Source organism: Solanum stenotomum, chromosome 2 (genome assembly GCF_019186545.1).
Source record: "Solanum stenotomum isolate F172 chromosome 2, ASM1918654v1, whole genome shotgun sequence".
Lineage (NCBI taxonomy): Eukaryota > Viridiplantae > Streptophyta > Magnoliopsida > Solanales > Solanaceae > Solanum > Solanum stenotomum.
Window position 1 is genome coordinate 46,358,733 of NC_064283.1, and position 16,106 is coordinate 46,374,838.

Sequence of the window (16,106 nt, forward strand, 5' to 3'; positions counted from 1 at the left end):
GAAGTGGGTCTTCTTTATTCTTCTTCCGTAGCTTAATTCAAGGTTTAATTTCTTATACCCAGTTGATTTCTTTATCATGTTAGGTATAATTTCTTATTTCTTGATGTGTGGCTAAAAAACCCCATTCTTGGGGTGTGATTTAACAAATATGGGTTGATATTCTTGTTGGGTCTTGCTTGCTGATAAGTTAGATATATTCTAATGGTGATTTCACCTAGTGGTTGTGGTTTAATCTAAAGGGTTTGTAGTTGCAAATACAAAGCCACCCATGTGTTTTTGGCTTGCCCGAGAGGGAGGTCATTAAACCAAAACCACTAGACTGATGGCCTAAGGAGTAGGTCGACATGAGGTTCGGTCTGAGAGGGTGAGCCCTTGTCCCATATCCTAACACTCAGCTCGAGAGAGTGAGTGGGGTAAGGCGTAGGCTGGTCTTCATGCGGCAAATGGGTGTCCGAGAGGAACGCATTTGAAACGGGGTAAGTTGCCCGAAAGGGAACTTATTTCCATTTAAAGCTTAGCCTAGTCACTATTGTCTTGCGAATTTCCTATTGAAAGCATGTACCCAATGATTTATCTCAACTTGTATTGCGGTCACATCCGAAGAACCTTCCCCATACTTGATTTTCTTGTTTAGTTTCTTGTTTTATCACTTGTTACAAAACCCCTTTTGTTAGTTGACACTTCTGTGTCACCCCCTTTAATTTACAATAAATTTTTCGTAAATGTTTTTAGCTATGACTAATTCAAACGAAATTCTAATTGGCTACTGATTCTCAAAACCGCTCTTTTGGAATACGACCCCAACCCTTGGTTGGGTTACTATATTATCGACAATCGTAGACACTCATACCATAGGATAGTGTCGTTGGTCACGATAAGCATCAAAATGGCGCCGCTGCCTGGGAGTGTTGTTATTTGAGAAGTTTTAGCTTAATAGAATTTTTATTCTCATTCGTAGTTTACTAACTTAATTTTTAGCTTTGCTTTGCTTGTTTGTGTTGAAAACATAAATTATGAGTGAGAATGTGGGAGATGGTTGCCATGCAAACAACCCAGTGAATATTGACTTGCACTGAGATGACATTGATGACGTTAGTAGTGTTAATGATCCCGCTCCATTGAGTGAGATAAGTGCAATTCGCTTGCCGTAGGGTGGCGGAAACGGAAATTTTGAAGTCACTAGCACAACACTCCATCTCATACATTCAAGGGGCCTATACGGAGGATTGGATCATGAAGACTCACATGACCATATCCAAAGCTTCTTGGATGTATGTGCTCCGTTGTCATTCAAAACTTGGTCGCAAGAAGCCATCAGATTTCGCTTATTCCTATTGTCACTAAAAGGAGCAGCCACTACGTGGTTGTCTGAACTTCCCAAATGTTTTATCACATCATGGAAAGAATTAGTCACAGCTCCACAATAGATTCTTTCCCCCGTCAAAAAAAATGAAGTTGAGGGACGACATTCAGAAATTTTAAACAAAAAGCGAGTGAACCAATTCATGAGTCGTGGGTTAGATATAAAAGGTCTCTGCGAAAATGCCCAACACATGGGCTTCCAAGTGAGTTGTTACTCCAATATTTTTACCGAAATCTTGATTCATTCAACAATGGGATAGTTGATCAATTGGTTCAAGGCGGCATAATGCTACAGCCCTTTGAGATGGCCTCATTTCTCCTAAATGGTATGGCGAGAGTAAATCAAGCTTGGTACACCAAAGAAGATCAAGTTTCCCCTATGTGTTTCAGGCTGATGCAAGAGCAACTCGACAAAGAAAATGAGAGGGATGAAAACATCAAAAAGATGTTGTCTCAGATGGAAGTTTTACAAGAGCACATGAAAGGCAACTGTGAAGTGTTTCGCGCAAAGGTGGGTTCATTTTCCGATAACTTAAAATCGGGAGGGAATCAAGGTTAGAACCACAGAAGGAATGATGAGGGTTTCCAGCGATCATGAAGAATACCAAACTCAATTGAGTGACATCCCAACATCAAGGGGGAGTGACAGTAGCCATAGGGTGAATGATCTACTGACACGAATTCTTGAGAAAGTTGAAGGCTCTAATGATTTGCTAAAAGGAATGAGAGATGAATTTTCTTCGCTAAATAGTAAGGTGAGCTCTCATGCTAATGCCATCAAGATGTTGGAAGGTCAATTGAATCTCCTATCAGCCCAACTAACAACCAAGATGCCAAAGGAAAATGAGGAAGGAGAGCTGGCTGTAATTACCCGTAGCGGGAAGGTAGCGATAGGTAATGAAGGAGAAGAACATGAGGAAAATCAGGGTAGGGAAGAAGTAGAAATTATTGATCATCAAAACCTCGGCAATAAAGCACAAGAAGGAATGAATCAGCACAATGAAACTCAAAAAATAATACAACCCTTACCCAAAATACCTCCACTTTTTCCCCAGCGTTTGTAAAAAAAGAATGAAGATGAGAAGTTTAAAATATTCTTGTCTATGTTCAAGAAGTTGTCCATAAACCTTCCTTTGGTGGAAGCATTGCTGGAGATGTCAGGGTATGCTAAATTCATGAAAGAGCTAGTCACCAAGAAGAGGATCTTGGATTATGAAATGATTGAAGTGCCTCATAGTTACTGTGCGATCATGACAAAGGAGTTAATCACTAAAACATAAGACCCTAGTGCTTTCACCATCCCGTATACTATTGGAATGCTCAAATTTGCCAAAGCTTTATGTGACCTAGGAGTAAGCATCAACTTGATGTCATACGCCATATACAAGCAACTTGGACTGGGAGAACCAAAGGCAACTACAATGAGACTTCTCATGGCAGATCGATCGATCAAGCATCCTGTTGGAATCCTCTATGATATCTTGGTCAAAGTAGATCGGTTCATATTTCCAATTGACTTTGTGATTTTAGACTGTGACATTGATGTTAAGGTCCCCATTATTTTGGGAAGGCCATTCTTAGCAACTGGCAGAGCATTAGTGGATGTTGAAAGGGGCAAGTTGAAATTCTGCGTGAATGACTATGAGGTAACTTTCAACATATGCAAATCCATGAAACAACCAAGTGATATCCATGTAGTGTCTACTGAAGATGTTATAGATGAGGCGGTGGCAAGTGTGAGCCATCAGTTGCGCAAGAATGAGCCTCTTGAGTCAATACTTGCAAATTATGACGAATCGAAAATTCAGGAATATGATGAAATGATCGCAGCCATAACAGGGTTAGAAGCATATGCACGAAATCCAATTAAGTTGGATATCGACCTAAAAAACCGAGACAGCCCACCTGCAAAGCCATCAACTGAAGAACTGCCAACTCTAGAACTGAAAGTACTCCCATCCCATCTCAAGTATGGTTTTTGGGGACTAATAACACTCTGCCAGTGATTATTGCAGTAAATCTAAGTGAAGGGCAGGTAAAAGTGCTTGTCGAAGTACTACGGAAGAACATAAAAGCGATCGGATGAACCATAGCTGATATCGTGGGCATCCCGCCCGGTATCTGCACCCAAGATTCGGCTGGACAGTGAATGCAAATCCAGTGTGGAGCATCAGCGAAGGTTGAACCCTCCGATGCAAGAGGTAGTAAAAAAGGAAATCATCAAGTGGCTTGATGCAGGAGTAATCTATCCGATTTCAAACAGCAAATGGGTCAACCCAGTGCAATGCATACCAAAAAAGGGTGGCATAACAGTGGTCCCAAATGCTAAAGAAGAGCTCATGCCAACTAGACCTGTAACAGGATGGAGGGTGTGCATGGATTATCGAAAGCTAAATTCCTGGACTAAAAAGGACCATTTTCCAATGCCCTTCATGGACCAGATGCTTGACAGGTTATCAGAGAGGGGTGGTATTGTTTTTTAGATGGATACTCCGGATACAACCAGATATCTATCACACCAAAAGATCAAGAGAAAACCACTTTCACATGCCCTTATGATACCTTTTCATTCAAAAGGATGTCATTCAGACTTTGTAATGCACCGGCAATTTTTCAACTATGCATGTTGTCCATCTTTGCGGATATGGTCGAGGACTCTCTGGAAGTCTTCATGGATGATTTCTCAGTCGTGGGGGACACATTTGAAGAATGTTTGACACATTTAGAGCGAGTGCTCCAAAGGTGTGTGGAAATTAATCTAGTCCTAAATTGGGAGAAATGTCATTTCATGGTGAAAGAAGGCATTGTTCTTGGGCACAAAGTGTCGCAACAAGGGCTGGAAGTTGACAAAGCAAAAATTGAGGTTATTGAGTGTAACGACCCGGAAAATGATAGAGTGAAACTAGAGCCTCACATGTGAGTTTGGTGTCGAGAACTTAATGAAATGGTTATAATTGAATTTGACCCAAAGAGTTCTTAAAATGTGCTTCGGAAGTTACCGAAAACTTGTTTAGCTGTATATAAAAAGATCCATTTCGTTTTTCGAAAATCTGACTTCATATTCTTGTTTAGGATGTCAAATTGAGTGGGAAATGGGTCTAACCCAAATTTTAGAGCAACCGTATGAAAATCCGAAATTTCCAAGTGAAGCCTTTTTTGAGGGTCTACTTTGGAGGGTCATATCTCCTAGCACACAAATAATTGGGTGGCCCATAACATATCCATGGAAAGCCCTTTGAGTTATCTACCTAACGCACTTCGTTTCACCTCCTTCGGAGTTCGGACGAAGAAGTTATGCCCATTTTCGTAAAATCTGTCCGGCAGAAAATGCAAATTTCCAGTGACCGAAATGACTGTTCACCCGCCTCATTTTTTTCTAAGTGTTGGACCATTTTTTTTCAAAGGACATATATTATTTCCTAGAAATTATAAAACCCTTTTGACCAAAATTCTTCCATTTAAATTACTCCAATTAGGAAGAAAAAAGAAACCCTCCCTCTCTCAAAAAAACTCTCTCAAAACCCCATGGAAGCTCAAGGTGAAAGATAGAGCTAGGGTGGATGGTGGTTGCTGATTTCTTCTCTAATTTCGTTTGGTTCTTGAAGAATAAGGTATGGGGACTCTTCATCTTTGATTCCTTCTTCAATCAAAGAGTCAATCCAAAAGATTTCAAAAGTTGTTCAAAAACTCAAAATCCTAATTTTGATTCTAGCATGGGTTCTTGCATTAAATGTTTTTTTAAATGATGATTTATGTTATTATTGATGGTTTTAAGAAAGGAAATTCCATGAACCCATGTCTTTGCAAGTTTCCTAAAGTTGGCATATGAAGTGGGGTTATTGTTTATGATTGAATGATGATAGAATTATGCTTAAATGGAGTTGAATAGTTGATTTCTATTATTATCTATGCTTATCTATTGTGAATTATTGGAGAGTTGAGGAATGGTGATTGTGGCTTGGAAAGGATGGTAAGTTGACCTATTTTATGAAAAATGTTGAATTAGTAGGGAATTGAGTAATGTTGGTTATGGCTTTGGAGAATGGTAAGATGGCTTAATCTCTTAGTATTGATATAATTGTTATTGGTTGGTTTGATCCACCTTTGGTGGAGGTGGTTATTTGTTGTATTATTGTGAATTGAGGCCATGAAGGGCATTATATGAATGTTATTATATTGTTGTATTATTATACACATATGAGGCTATATGTAAAGTTTTATGTGAAGCTATATGTGAAGGAATGATGTGAATGAGTTTTATGTGAAGCTATATGTGAAGGTATGATGTGAATGAGTTTTATGTGAAGCTATATGTGAAAGTATGATGTGAATGAAGATAATGTGATCACGTTATGAATGTAAGGGTGTTGTTGTAGGTTGTTCACTGGTTTGGTTGTATAATTACTACCCTATTTTCCATGCTCTTTGATTCCATTACATGCCTTCAAGGTGTTTGACAAAATGTCCAACTATGGAGAATTGATGAATCGATGCTTTAAAGCTTGAGTTATGAGATGTATGGAAATTTCATAGATGTGTTGATGACACTCATGAATGTTGATGATAGAATATGAAGGATTCTTCAATGTAAAGTATACCTTGAATTGATAGGGCTTATGCATCCTTTTCTGGTATAAATGATTATATTGTTGATTGTTGAATCCTTGGATCGGTAGGCCCATGGCACCCTTCCACACATGCTTATAATGAACCTTGGATCGGCAGGCTTATGGCACCCTTCCATTAATGAAAAGTAATGAACCTTGGAATCGGCAGGCTTATGGCACCCTTTCCATAAAGGTTAATGATGAGACTTGAATCGGCAGGCCCATGGCACCCTTTCAAGTGGAGTTAATGAGCTTTCCTAAATGTACCTTGAATCGGCAGGCTTATGGCACCCTTTCATGTGTTAAATAATGAGACTTGAATCGGCAGGCTTATGGCACCCTTTCATGTCTGATAATGTCAAAGTAATGAACTATTCTATGGGAATGTAGGCTAAGCACCGAGCGGATTTGGTTAGATGGAAACTCCCCCGACAGTTAGGCATGAGTTTCAATGATCGTCTACCTTATCCCATAAACTATGTGCCCGCATAGGAAGCTAGTGGATCCATTAAGCTATATACCGGTCTTCCTTAGGCAAGTAGACCACCTCTTTTCGGTGTGGGGACTCATGACACCGGATTCCATGACAAGCTCTCATGGTCTATGTCGGTTAAATGCTTACTTCCCATCATGTGAGATTTCATCATGGTTTCTTGACAGGTTCTACAAAGTGTAGGTAGTAGTATGGGATGCTACCTATACATTGCACGAGTAGGCTTGGAGAGGGTCATAGTGAGTTTCTCTAAATCCTAATGTATGTGACATGAATGTGCCCTAAATGGTTTCTTAAAGAATGTTGGTCTATTGAAGTTATGTTGTAAATGAAATGTCCTTATCTAAGGTAATCTTGGGGAACACTTAAGTGTGCTTGAAGAGGTTGTATGGGCGGTCACTTCTTGTCTCACTCAAGTGTGTCTTAAGGTTATATTAGGTAGAGGTCTTATGGTAATGAAATGACATGTGTTCTTTTAAAGTTAAGCATGGATTGTATATGGACATATGTTGAGTATATGTATGGTTGGCTATGGTCTTATATGTTAATGTTGACTTGTATTATGTCTCTTATACTTGTGAAGTGAAGGTTTTATCAAAATGATATGAAAGCATTTACTTCCTTGAAAATGTCCTTTTTGGCATGTTTTTGCATGGTCTCCATACTTAGTACTTAATTGTGCTAACCCCTTTCTTTCCCTTTTTGGACTAAAGTGTAGGGATTTGGAGATGATGACATGTCATGGCTTTGATAGGTTTCTAAGTGTTGAAGATGAAGACTTGGTGAGTCCTCATAGATTCGAGGACAATACCCAATATGTTCTTTTATGTCTTTTTAGTATTGTTTAAGTTGTGTACGGGATTAGTCCCGAATTTTGTACTCTAAAGTATTAGATGGTTTGAGACATCATGTATAAAGTCTAGAAAGTCTTCCGCTTGCTATTGTTTTTTTTAATGAAATGTTTTCTTGGTAAAGAAAGTTTTTAATTCCTTATGGTTTTAGTGTCTATGCAATGAATGAATGCTAAGAGGCTTGTATTAGACCTCTTCGAGGTCGAGTACGTCGGTTACGACTAGGGGGTGATCCCGGGTCGTGACATTGAGAAACTACCACCACCGATCTCAGTAAAGGGCATTCGCAGTTTCTTGGGCCATGCAGGTTTCTACCAGAGATTCATTAAGGATTTCTCAAAGATTGCACAACCGCTATGCAAACTCTTTGAGAAGGAAGTGAAATTCTACTTTGATGACGTTTGTATGGCAGCATTTAAATGTTTGAAGGAGAAATTGATATCCACACCAATTATCATTAGCCCCAATTGGTCAGAACCATTCGAAGTAATGTGTGATGCGAGTGGGATGGCATTAGGTGTAGTATTGGGACAAAAGCGTACCAAACTGTTTCACCCAATTTATTACGCAAGCAAGATTCTAAATAGTGCCCAGTGAAATTACACAGTCACTGAACAAGAGTTGCTAGCAGTGGTCTATGCTTTTGAAAAGTTCCGAGCACACTTGCTAGGCACTAAAGTAGTTGTTCATACAGACCATGCAGCACTCCAATACCTCATGGCAAAAAAAGATGTGAAGCCAAGATTGATAATATGGGTGCTACTCTTGCAAGAATTCAATTTTGAGGTAAAAGGTCGAAAAGATTGCGAGAATCAAGTTGCAGATCACCTATCGCGGTTAGAGAGTAAAGCAGGTACTGAGCAGGAAAAGGAAATAAATGACTCATTCCCAGATGAGCAGATATTCGCACTATCACTCACACACATGATATGCTATGCTGACTTTGAAAACTACATCGTATGTGGGTTGATTCCCGATAAGTTAAACACTTACCAACGAAATAGGTTCCTATTTGATGTTAAACGATACTTCTGGGAAGAGCCATACTTATTTCGGGAATGTGCTGATCATGTCATAAGAAGGTGTGTTCCGGAAGAAGAATCACAAGAGATCATCCATGCCTGCCACACATCACCAGTCGGAGGTCATCATAGTGGAAACCGTACCGCAGCTAAGATTCTCCAAAGTGGTTATTATTGGCCTTCTCTTTACAAAGATGCCCACGATTTTGCAAAAAGATGTCCTCAATGTCAGCAGCAAGGCGGAGTATCAAGAAGGCACGAGTTACCCCTTACACCTATTTTGGAAATAGAACTATTACCCCTTACACCTATTTTGGAAATAGAACTATTCGATGTGTGGGAAATCGATTTCATGGGCCCATTTGTCAGCTCGTTTGGAAACAAGTATATCTTAGTAGCTGTGGACTATGTGTCCAAATAGGTGGAGGCCGTCCCATTCCCGAATAATGAAGGAAGAAGCGTTGTCCAATTTTTGAAACGCTACATCTTTGCACGGTTTGGCACTCCAAGAGCAATCATTAGTGATGGAGGATTGCATTTTTGCATTAAGTGGTTTTTCCAGTGCATTGAGCAAATACGGAGTAAAACACAAGGTCGCCACTCCATATCACCCCAAACGAGTGAACAAGTTGAGGTTTCAAATCGTGATATCAAAAGCATTCTATCAAAGACAGTAAACGGCAGCAGAACCGACGGGTCTAGAAATCTTGACGATGCCCTGTGGGCATATCGGACTGCTTATAAAACACCCATAGGAATGTCCCCATATCAACTAGTTTTTGGTAAATCATGTCATTTACCTGTTGAGCTAGAACACAAAGCCTTATGGGCATTGAAAGCTCTGAATTTAGATTGGACAAAGGCTTCAAGGGAGAAGTTGGACCAGTTGAATGAAATAGATGAGTTCAGGCTCAGATCTTACGACAACTCAGCCATTTACAAAGAGAAAATGAAGAAATGGCATGACACACGGATAGTCCAGAGGGAATTCAATGTGGGAGATTGGGTGTTATTGTATAACTCACGACTAAGGCTATTCCCAAGGAAGCTAAAATCCAAATGGTCTGGGCCTTTCAGAGTGACACAAGTGTTCACCATGGTGCCATAGATTGAAAGTAAAGAGGGACCCCCATTTAAAGTTAACGGAAAGCGTTTGAAGTTATACCTTGGGGACTGCCAGGAAATCGCTTTAGTTGAAGAATTGTATCTAGAGGATGCTTGATAGTATTCCTACGTCGAGCCACGACGTTAAATAAGGCGCTTATTAGGAGGTAACACAAGTTCTTACCAATTATATTTGTTTGATAAAATAATAATGTGTCGATTGTGCAGATAAAAGCGTGGATAGTGAACGTACAGTGCAAATAGGCGCACCACAAGTCCATTCAGCGACACGCAGGAGGAATCGGCAAGCTCAGGACATCTTTGGTGAACCGGTAACTGGTTCGGCGATCGCACTATTAACTGCCATTTGAAATCTCCTAGTCTAAGTTTGGAGTTTGTAAAACTCAGCGCACTTAAAAAAAATTAGCAGCGAGTCACCGATCCTCTAGGTGGGCACAATGCAAACCGCCATTCGAACTCACCTGCAACCAAAGGTACTGTAATCTTTCGCGAGGAAGCTAAATATTCGGCTTACCGCCGACTGAACAGACCAGAATAATTAATGTCACTGAATAGGCGATAACTGGAAAGTTCTCCGAGCAAAGGTTTCAAAGTGTCCGATTTACTGCTTACCTCACTTTTTCATACGCCCTAACTCACACTTGCACGCTACTTTTATATTTCATGTATTATTAGAGTATTCGCGTTTCTAAATTGTGCTCAGTTGTGGATTGCATGACAGCCGAGCATCTTCACACAAGGTTGGTCTTTCAACACCCCGAGTTATTTTTGAGAAATCTAACTTCATTTGCAACTAGTTGATCTGAATATCTCTTGGTCAACTGGTTTACTTTATTGATTCCCATTTAGCACTTATTATCCGCATTTGAGGACAACTGCTTTTATTTGTGGTGGGGTGAGGCCCACACGTTTTGTGTTGACATTCATGTTTTGTTCTGTATATATTTGGGTTGTCTGCTTTAATTTGTGTTTTAAATACTACATTTCTGTGGATGTTTGAGTTCATGGCTCCTGTTGTTCTAATTGAAAATAATTTTGATCTTTCCAAAAAATTTGAGTCTCGGTTTTGATCAATATCGATGACTTGAATAGTGCTCCCAATTGAACAAACATGAATGCACGGCTACGACAAGGCCAAATGAAGTTACATAGACAATATGTGCACTCTTTGCATGTCGTTGTGACTAGCCATTTATCGAATTAATTTTCTTGTGAGGACCGTTGCACACTAGCGAACGTGTCTAGTCTTGTTTGAATGAAGTATCAATGCCTTGTGTGATTAGCTTACTTTGAACCATGCATGAATAAACCTAGAATTTGCCCAGTTAGTCTGATTGATTTAGAAAGGTGTACTCTTGAGATGATCTTAGGCAACTTTTTAAGAGTGTGAACCAATTTAACATATACCTCTTTTTTGTGGCCTACCCGTGAGTGTGTGAAACTCTCTTGAACACCCCTTGAAACTTACCTATTTTTGGAAGAACCTTGATAAACCCTAGACCTTACTTGATCCGCTACCTATAATCCTCTTGAATTGTGGTTTAGTGAATAGCCAACTTAGGACAAAAAGCCTAAGTTGGGGGTATGGTGAAAAGGAAAAGGAGAAGTCAAGAAGTGCTATAAGAAGTCCCCCTTTAACCCATGTTGCAAACAATGGAACCCTCTTATAAAAAAAATGAATGAAAAAGAAATTGGTGGAATAAAACACAAAGGATATTGGGATTCCAAGCAATTCATGGGAAATGAATAAAAGGATGACTTAGAAGCACTAGAAAAAGAAGTGATAAAGGCAAAGAAGGGAATGCCTTGAGAATACTGCATCTCATGAGGACAGAGTCAATGAGCCGTAACGACCATACCTTTACATTCAACCTCATTACAAGCTTTAGAAAGACCTTTTTTTATCTTGAGTAAGCTGGATCGAAAGTCAATTGGAAAATAAGGGCAAACCTATGGGTGAAAACATGCATTATGTTCCTCTTTTTGAGTGTGAGCGTTGTATATGATTCCTGATCTTAAATTGACTCATATATGTGTGGGAATATGGAATCATTCTTTACGTGAGGGCATTTAGATACTTTGGTTAAGCTTGAACTTGCACAAGTAGCAAGTATTGCAAGCATGAGAATCTTGGTAACGGTGTGTCACAATTTGAATATTTGAGTAAACAAGTGATCCTTGCATAAGTAAATTGAGTCTTAATGTGTGCATTCATGATTTAGTCTTGTGTAGCACTGTTTGAGGCACCCTATTTGAACTGCTGAACTTGAGTTTGCTTGAGGACAAGCAAAAGTTTAAGTTAGGGGTGTTGATGAGTCCACAGATTGGACTCATTTAGGGCTTTATTTTAATAGAAATAGTGTCCTCGAATGCTTATTTTATCTCAATACCTGATTAAAATGCTTAAGTTTCAAGTATTTGAAGTTTTACTCGAAGCATGGACACTTAGGCGCAAAACGGAACAAAAAAGGCGGAAAAGAACAAGAAATAAAAGTCTTCGGATCGCCAAGTCTAACTTGGCGAGTCATCGAATTGACATGCACCGCCCTTTGTTCCGTACGCAAAGCCTTAAAGGAAGTGGATGGAAAGGCGAGGAAAGGAGCAGTCGGCGAGTCACCGATTAGTTCCACGAAGCAGTACTGTACCGCCCAATGATCCAAAATATGAGGATGCTGAAGGCAAGACACCGAAGGTGATGAGCTGATTAAAGGGCGGATCACCAAGTTCATCGGCGATCTCCACTAATGTCACCGAACGATCCTCCGCAGCACTATCTGTGAAAACTATAAATACTAGTTAGAGTTGTAGTCTTAGTGTAAAAACATTTTAGAATAAAAATTATTATAGTCTATAGTATTTTTCTGTATTTTTTTCTTAAGTTTGGAAAGGGTTTTGTGGAGACTTGAAGAAAGGAGTTCATCTTCCTCAAGTTGGAAATGGGTCTTCTTTATTCTTCTTCCGTAGCTTAATTCAAGGTTTAATTTCTTATACCCAGTTGATTTCTTTATCATGTTAGATATAATTTCTTATTTCTTGATGTGTGGTTAAAAAACCCCATTCTTGGGGTGTGATTTAGCAAATATGGGTTGATATTCTTGTTGGGTCTTGCTTGCTGATAAGTTAAATGTATTCTAATGGTGATTTCACCTAGTGGTTGTGGTTTAATCTAAAGGGTTCGTAGTTGCAAATATAAACCCACCCATGTGTTTTCAGCTTGCCCGAGAGGGAGGTCGCGAACCCAAAACCACTAGACTGATGGCCTAAGGAGTGGGTCGACATGAGGTTCAACCCGAGAGGGTGAGTCCTAGTCCCATATCCTAACATTCAGCTCGAGAGAGTGAGTGGGGTAAGGCGTAGGCTGGTCTTCATGTGGCAAATGAGTGTCCGAGAGGAACGCATTTGAAACGAGGCAAGTTGCCCGAGAGGGAACTTATTTCCATTTAAAACTTAGCCTAGTCACTATTGTCTTGCAAATTTCCTATTGAAAGCATGTACCCAACGATTTATCTCACCTTGTATTGCGCTCACATCCCAAGAACCTTCACCATACTTGATTTTCTTGTTTAGTTTGTTGTTTTATCACTTGTTACAAAACCCCTTTTGATATTTGACACTTCTGTGTCACCTTCTTTAATTTACAATGTATTTTATCGTAAATGTTTTTAGCTACGACTAATTCAAACAAAATTCTAATTGGCTACTGATTCTCAAAACCGCTCCCTTAGGACACGACCCCAACCATTGGTTGGATTACTATATTAGCGACGATCGTAGACAGTCATATTGTAGGATAGTGCCGTTGGTCACGATAAGCATCACCTTTGACCCATGGTTTTGAGTAAGATTGAACCCCTCCATACAAAAAAAAAAAGAATGAAAAAGTTGTGGAATAAGGTTGTGAAAATGCAAAAAGAAATGGGGTGTCCAATAGTCCATGGAAGATGAATAATGGGGTGACTTTTAAGCATGAATGAGAATGATGAAGAACAGGAAAGAAAGAATTGTTTATACCACATTTCATGAGGATTACAGCCATTGAGCCTAAATTACCATACATTTGCACTCAGCCCAGTTACAAGCCTTGAAAAGACCTTTTTTATCTTGAGTGAGCTGAAACAAGTGTTGATTGGAAAATACGGGCAAACCTGTGGGGGAAGTCATGAATTGTGCTCATCTTTGTGAGTGTGAGTGTTGCATTTGATAACGGAGCTTTAAATTGTTGAACCATTGTGTGTGATATGGAATCATTTTTTGTGTGAGGGCATTTGAGTACCTTTGTTGAGCTTGAACTTACATTTGAAGCAAGTATTGTGAACTTGAGAATCTTTGATAATGGTGAGTCACAACTTGAATCTTTGAGTACACAAGTGATTCTTGCATGAGTAAGTTGAGTCTTTTTGTGTGCATTCATAATTAAGTCTTGTGTAGCACTATTTGAGACATCCTTTTTGAACTGTTGAACTTGAGTTTTACTTGAGGACAAGCAAAAGTTTAAGTTGTGGGTGTTGATGAGTCCACGATTTGGACTCATTTAGGGTTTTATTTAGATAGATTTAGTGTCTTCAAATGTTTATTTTGTGCAAATAACTTATGTAAATCCTTGTTTTCCAGGTATTTGGATTTAAGAACAAAGCATGGACACTAAGGAGCAAAAAGGAACAAGGCAGCTGAAAGAACGAAGAAAAGAAGGCATGGTGATCGCCTAACCCATTGGGCGAGTCGCCGAATGGCTATGATCTTGCCTAAAGTTCCAGTGTGCCAAGCCCTGAAGGAGAAAATCAAGTCGGCGATAGAATGGAGCAGTCGACGAGTTGCCGAACGGTTCCACGATGCAGTGTTAGATCGTCCAAAGTAACAGAACGTGAGGATGCTGAAGGCCAAAGTAAAAAGGTGATGGAATTGACCAAAGGGCGGATCGCCGAGTGGATCGGCGATCCCGACTTGCTGCACCGAATGGTCCTTCGCAGCATATTTTTGGCAACTATAAATACATTTTTGAATTCTTAGTTTAGCATCACTTTTTCATAATAGATTAGTTTTCATAATATAGAACTCTGAGTTTGGAGACAATATTTTCCTTAGCTTTGAAGAATTGAACATTTCCATTTTTGAGAAATTGTAAGTGGGTCTTTGAGATTCTTCAATTTGGACCTTTGTAAAGACGAAATTAATCTTACCCAGTTGATGGAAACACAATTTGATAACGATTTCTATCTTTTTATGATGTCTAGCTAAAACCACAATTCTTGGGGTGTGATTATGTGATTATGGGTTGATTTAGCTTATGGGTATTGTTAATTGATAGTTGAAATGTTGTTTAAAGGCGATTTCAATCAGTAATTGTGGGTTAATTTAAAGGGTTGTAGTTGCAAATGCAATCCGTTAAATAGGTGGTCAATTTTGGACCCAGAGGTGGATAGAGGGTAGTTTTGTACAATTTCCAATACTTCAAGAGTGTTTTAGGTCATTTTCCAATTTTAAAATGGAGGTTTAAATCCGAAAACAATACTTGAAAATGATGTTTAAGGCTTTAGGAACTCATTAGTGAAAATCATTTCGAAAAAGGGATCAAAACAACTTCAAAATCACCACTTTATTAATATTTTGGGTTATTGAAGATAACCCCAAATTTCTCATTTCAAAAGCTTGATTTGAACACATAAATCCATATATAATTAATAATGGGTAATTGAAGATTTCGAGTTAAGAATCCTTACCAAAAAGATTTTCCTCGAAAATCTGGTCCAAATCGCCACACCGAAGCTCCCAAAACTCATAAATAATGGAATGGGGCTTAAACCCCGAAATGGTAGGCCAATAGCCTCTCTAATGTCGCAAAAGTGACCAGGGGTTTGCTTAAGCGAGTAAGCAAACCCGCTAAAAATGCAGCCTATGCAAAAGAGAAACCTTCTTCGCCTAAGCAAAGAGGCTCTCGCTTCTGCGACCAACCTTTTCAAAAGCGAGGGCGGCAAAAACCAGCAAAATACAACCAATTCTTTAATCATCGAAAGGACTCTCGGAATTCGTTTGGACCCCGTGAACACAAATCACATATGCAAATGAATTATACTCGATATTCCAGACTCAATTGAACCATCAAAACGTGAATCTGAGGCCTCATTAACCCGACATCCGTGAAAACCACAAGAAAACTAACTGACGCCTAAAAAGGCTAAAACAAGCTCGAGATTTCTCAAAAATACCCAAGATCTCATCTAGGCCTAAAATCATTCCCCGAATCCAACCGAACTCTAGAAATTCCAATCCGAACATCCGATTCCCGAATGTTGATCAAAGTCAATTCAAAGGCTAAAAATTTTACAATTTCATAACTTAGGAGCCCAAATCCTTAAAAAGACTCAAAATGTGAAACAGACAACTCTCACCAATCACATTTCACATTTTGGGACTGATAGAATCGACGAATTTCATTCCGACAATTGAAACTTCAAAAGATACCGAAAACCACTTTCTTAACAACTTAACCTTCCAAACTCAAAACTTACCAATTTCTCAATTTTTAACTCAAAGTTCAAAAACCAACTTTTCAAACTCAATGATAAAAGACTCGGGGTCTATAACGAGAGGGCAAGATGGTAAATTCATGAAAGTTTCCAAAAATGACCGACCAGGTCATTACAACGTG

General features: G+C 39.2%; 1 long non-coding RNA gene across 1 annotated transcript; it reads left to right on the forward strand.

Moving 5' to 3' along the window:
• The first annotated feature begins 4,865 nt into the window (after positions 1-4,865).
• LOC125855641 (uncharacterized) lies at positions 4,866-7,416 on the forward strand. Its single transcript, XR_007445512.1, has 2 exons — positions 4,866-4,973; positions 7,176-7,416. It is a non-coding gene; the product is annotated as an uncharacterized LOC125855641 (long non-coding RNA).
• The last annotated feature ends 8,690 nt before the right edge of the window (positions 7,417-16,106 follow it).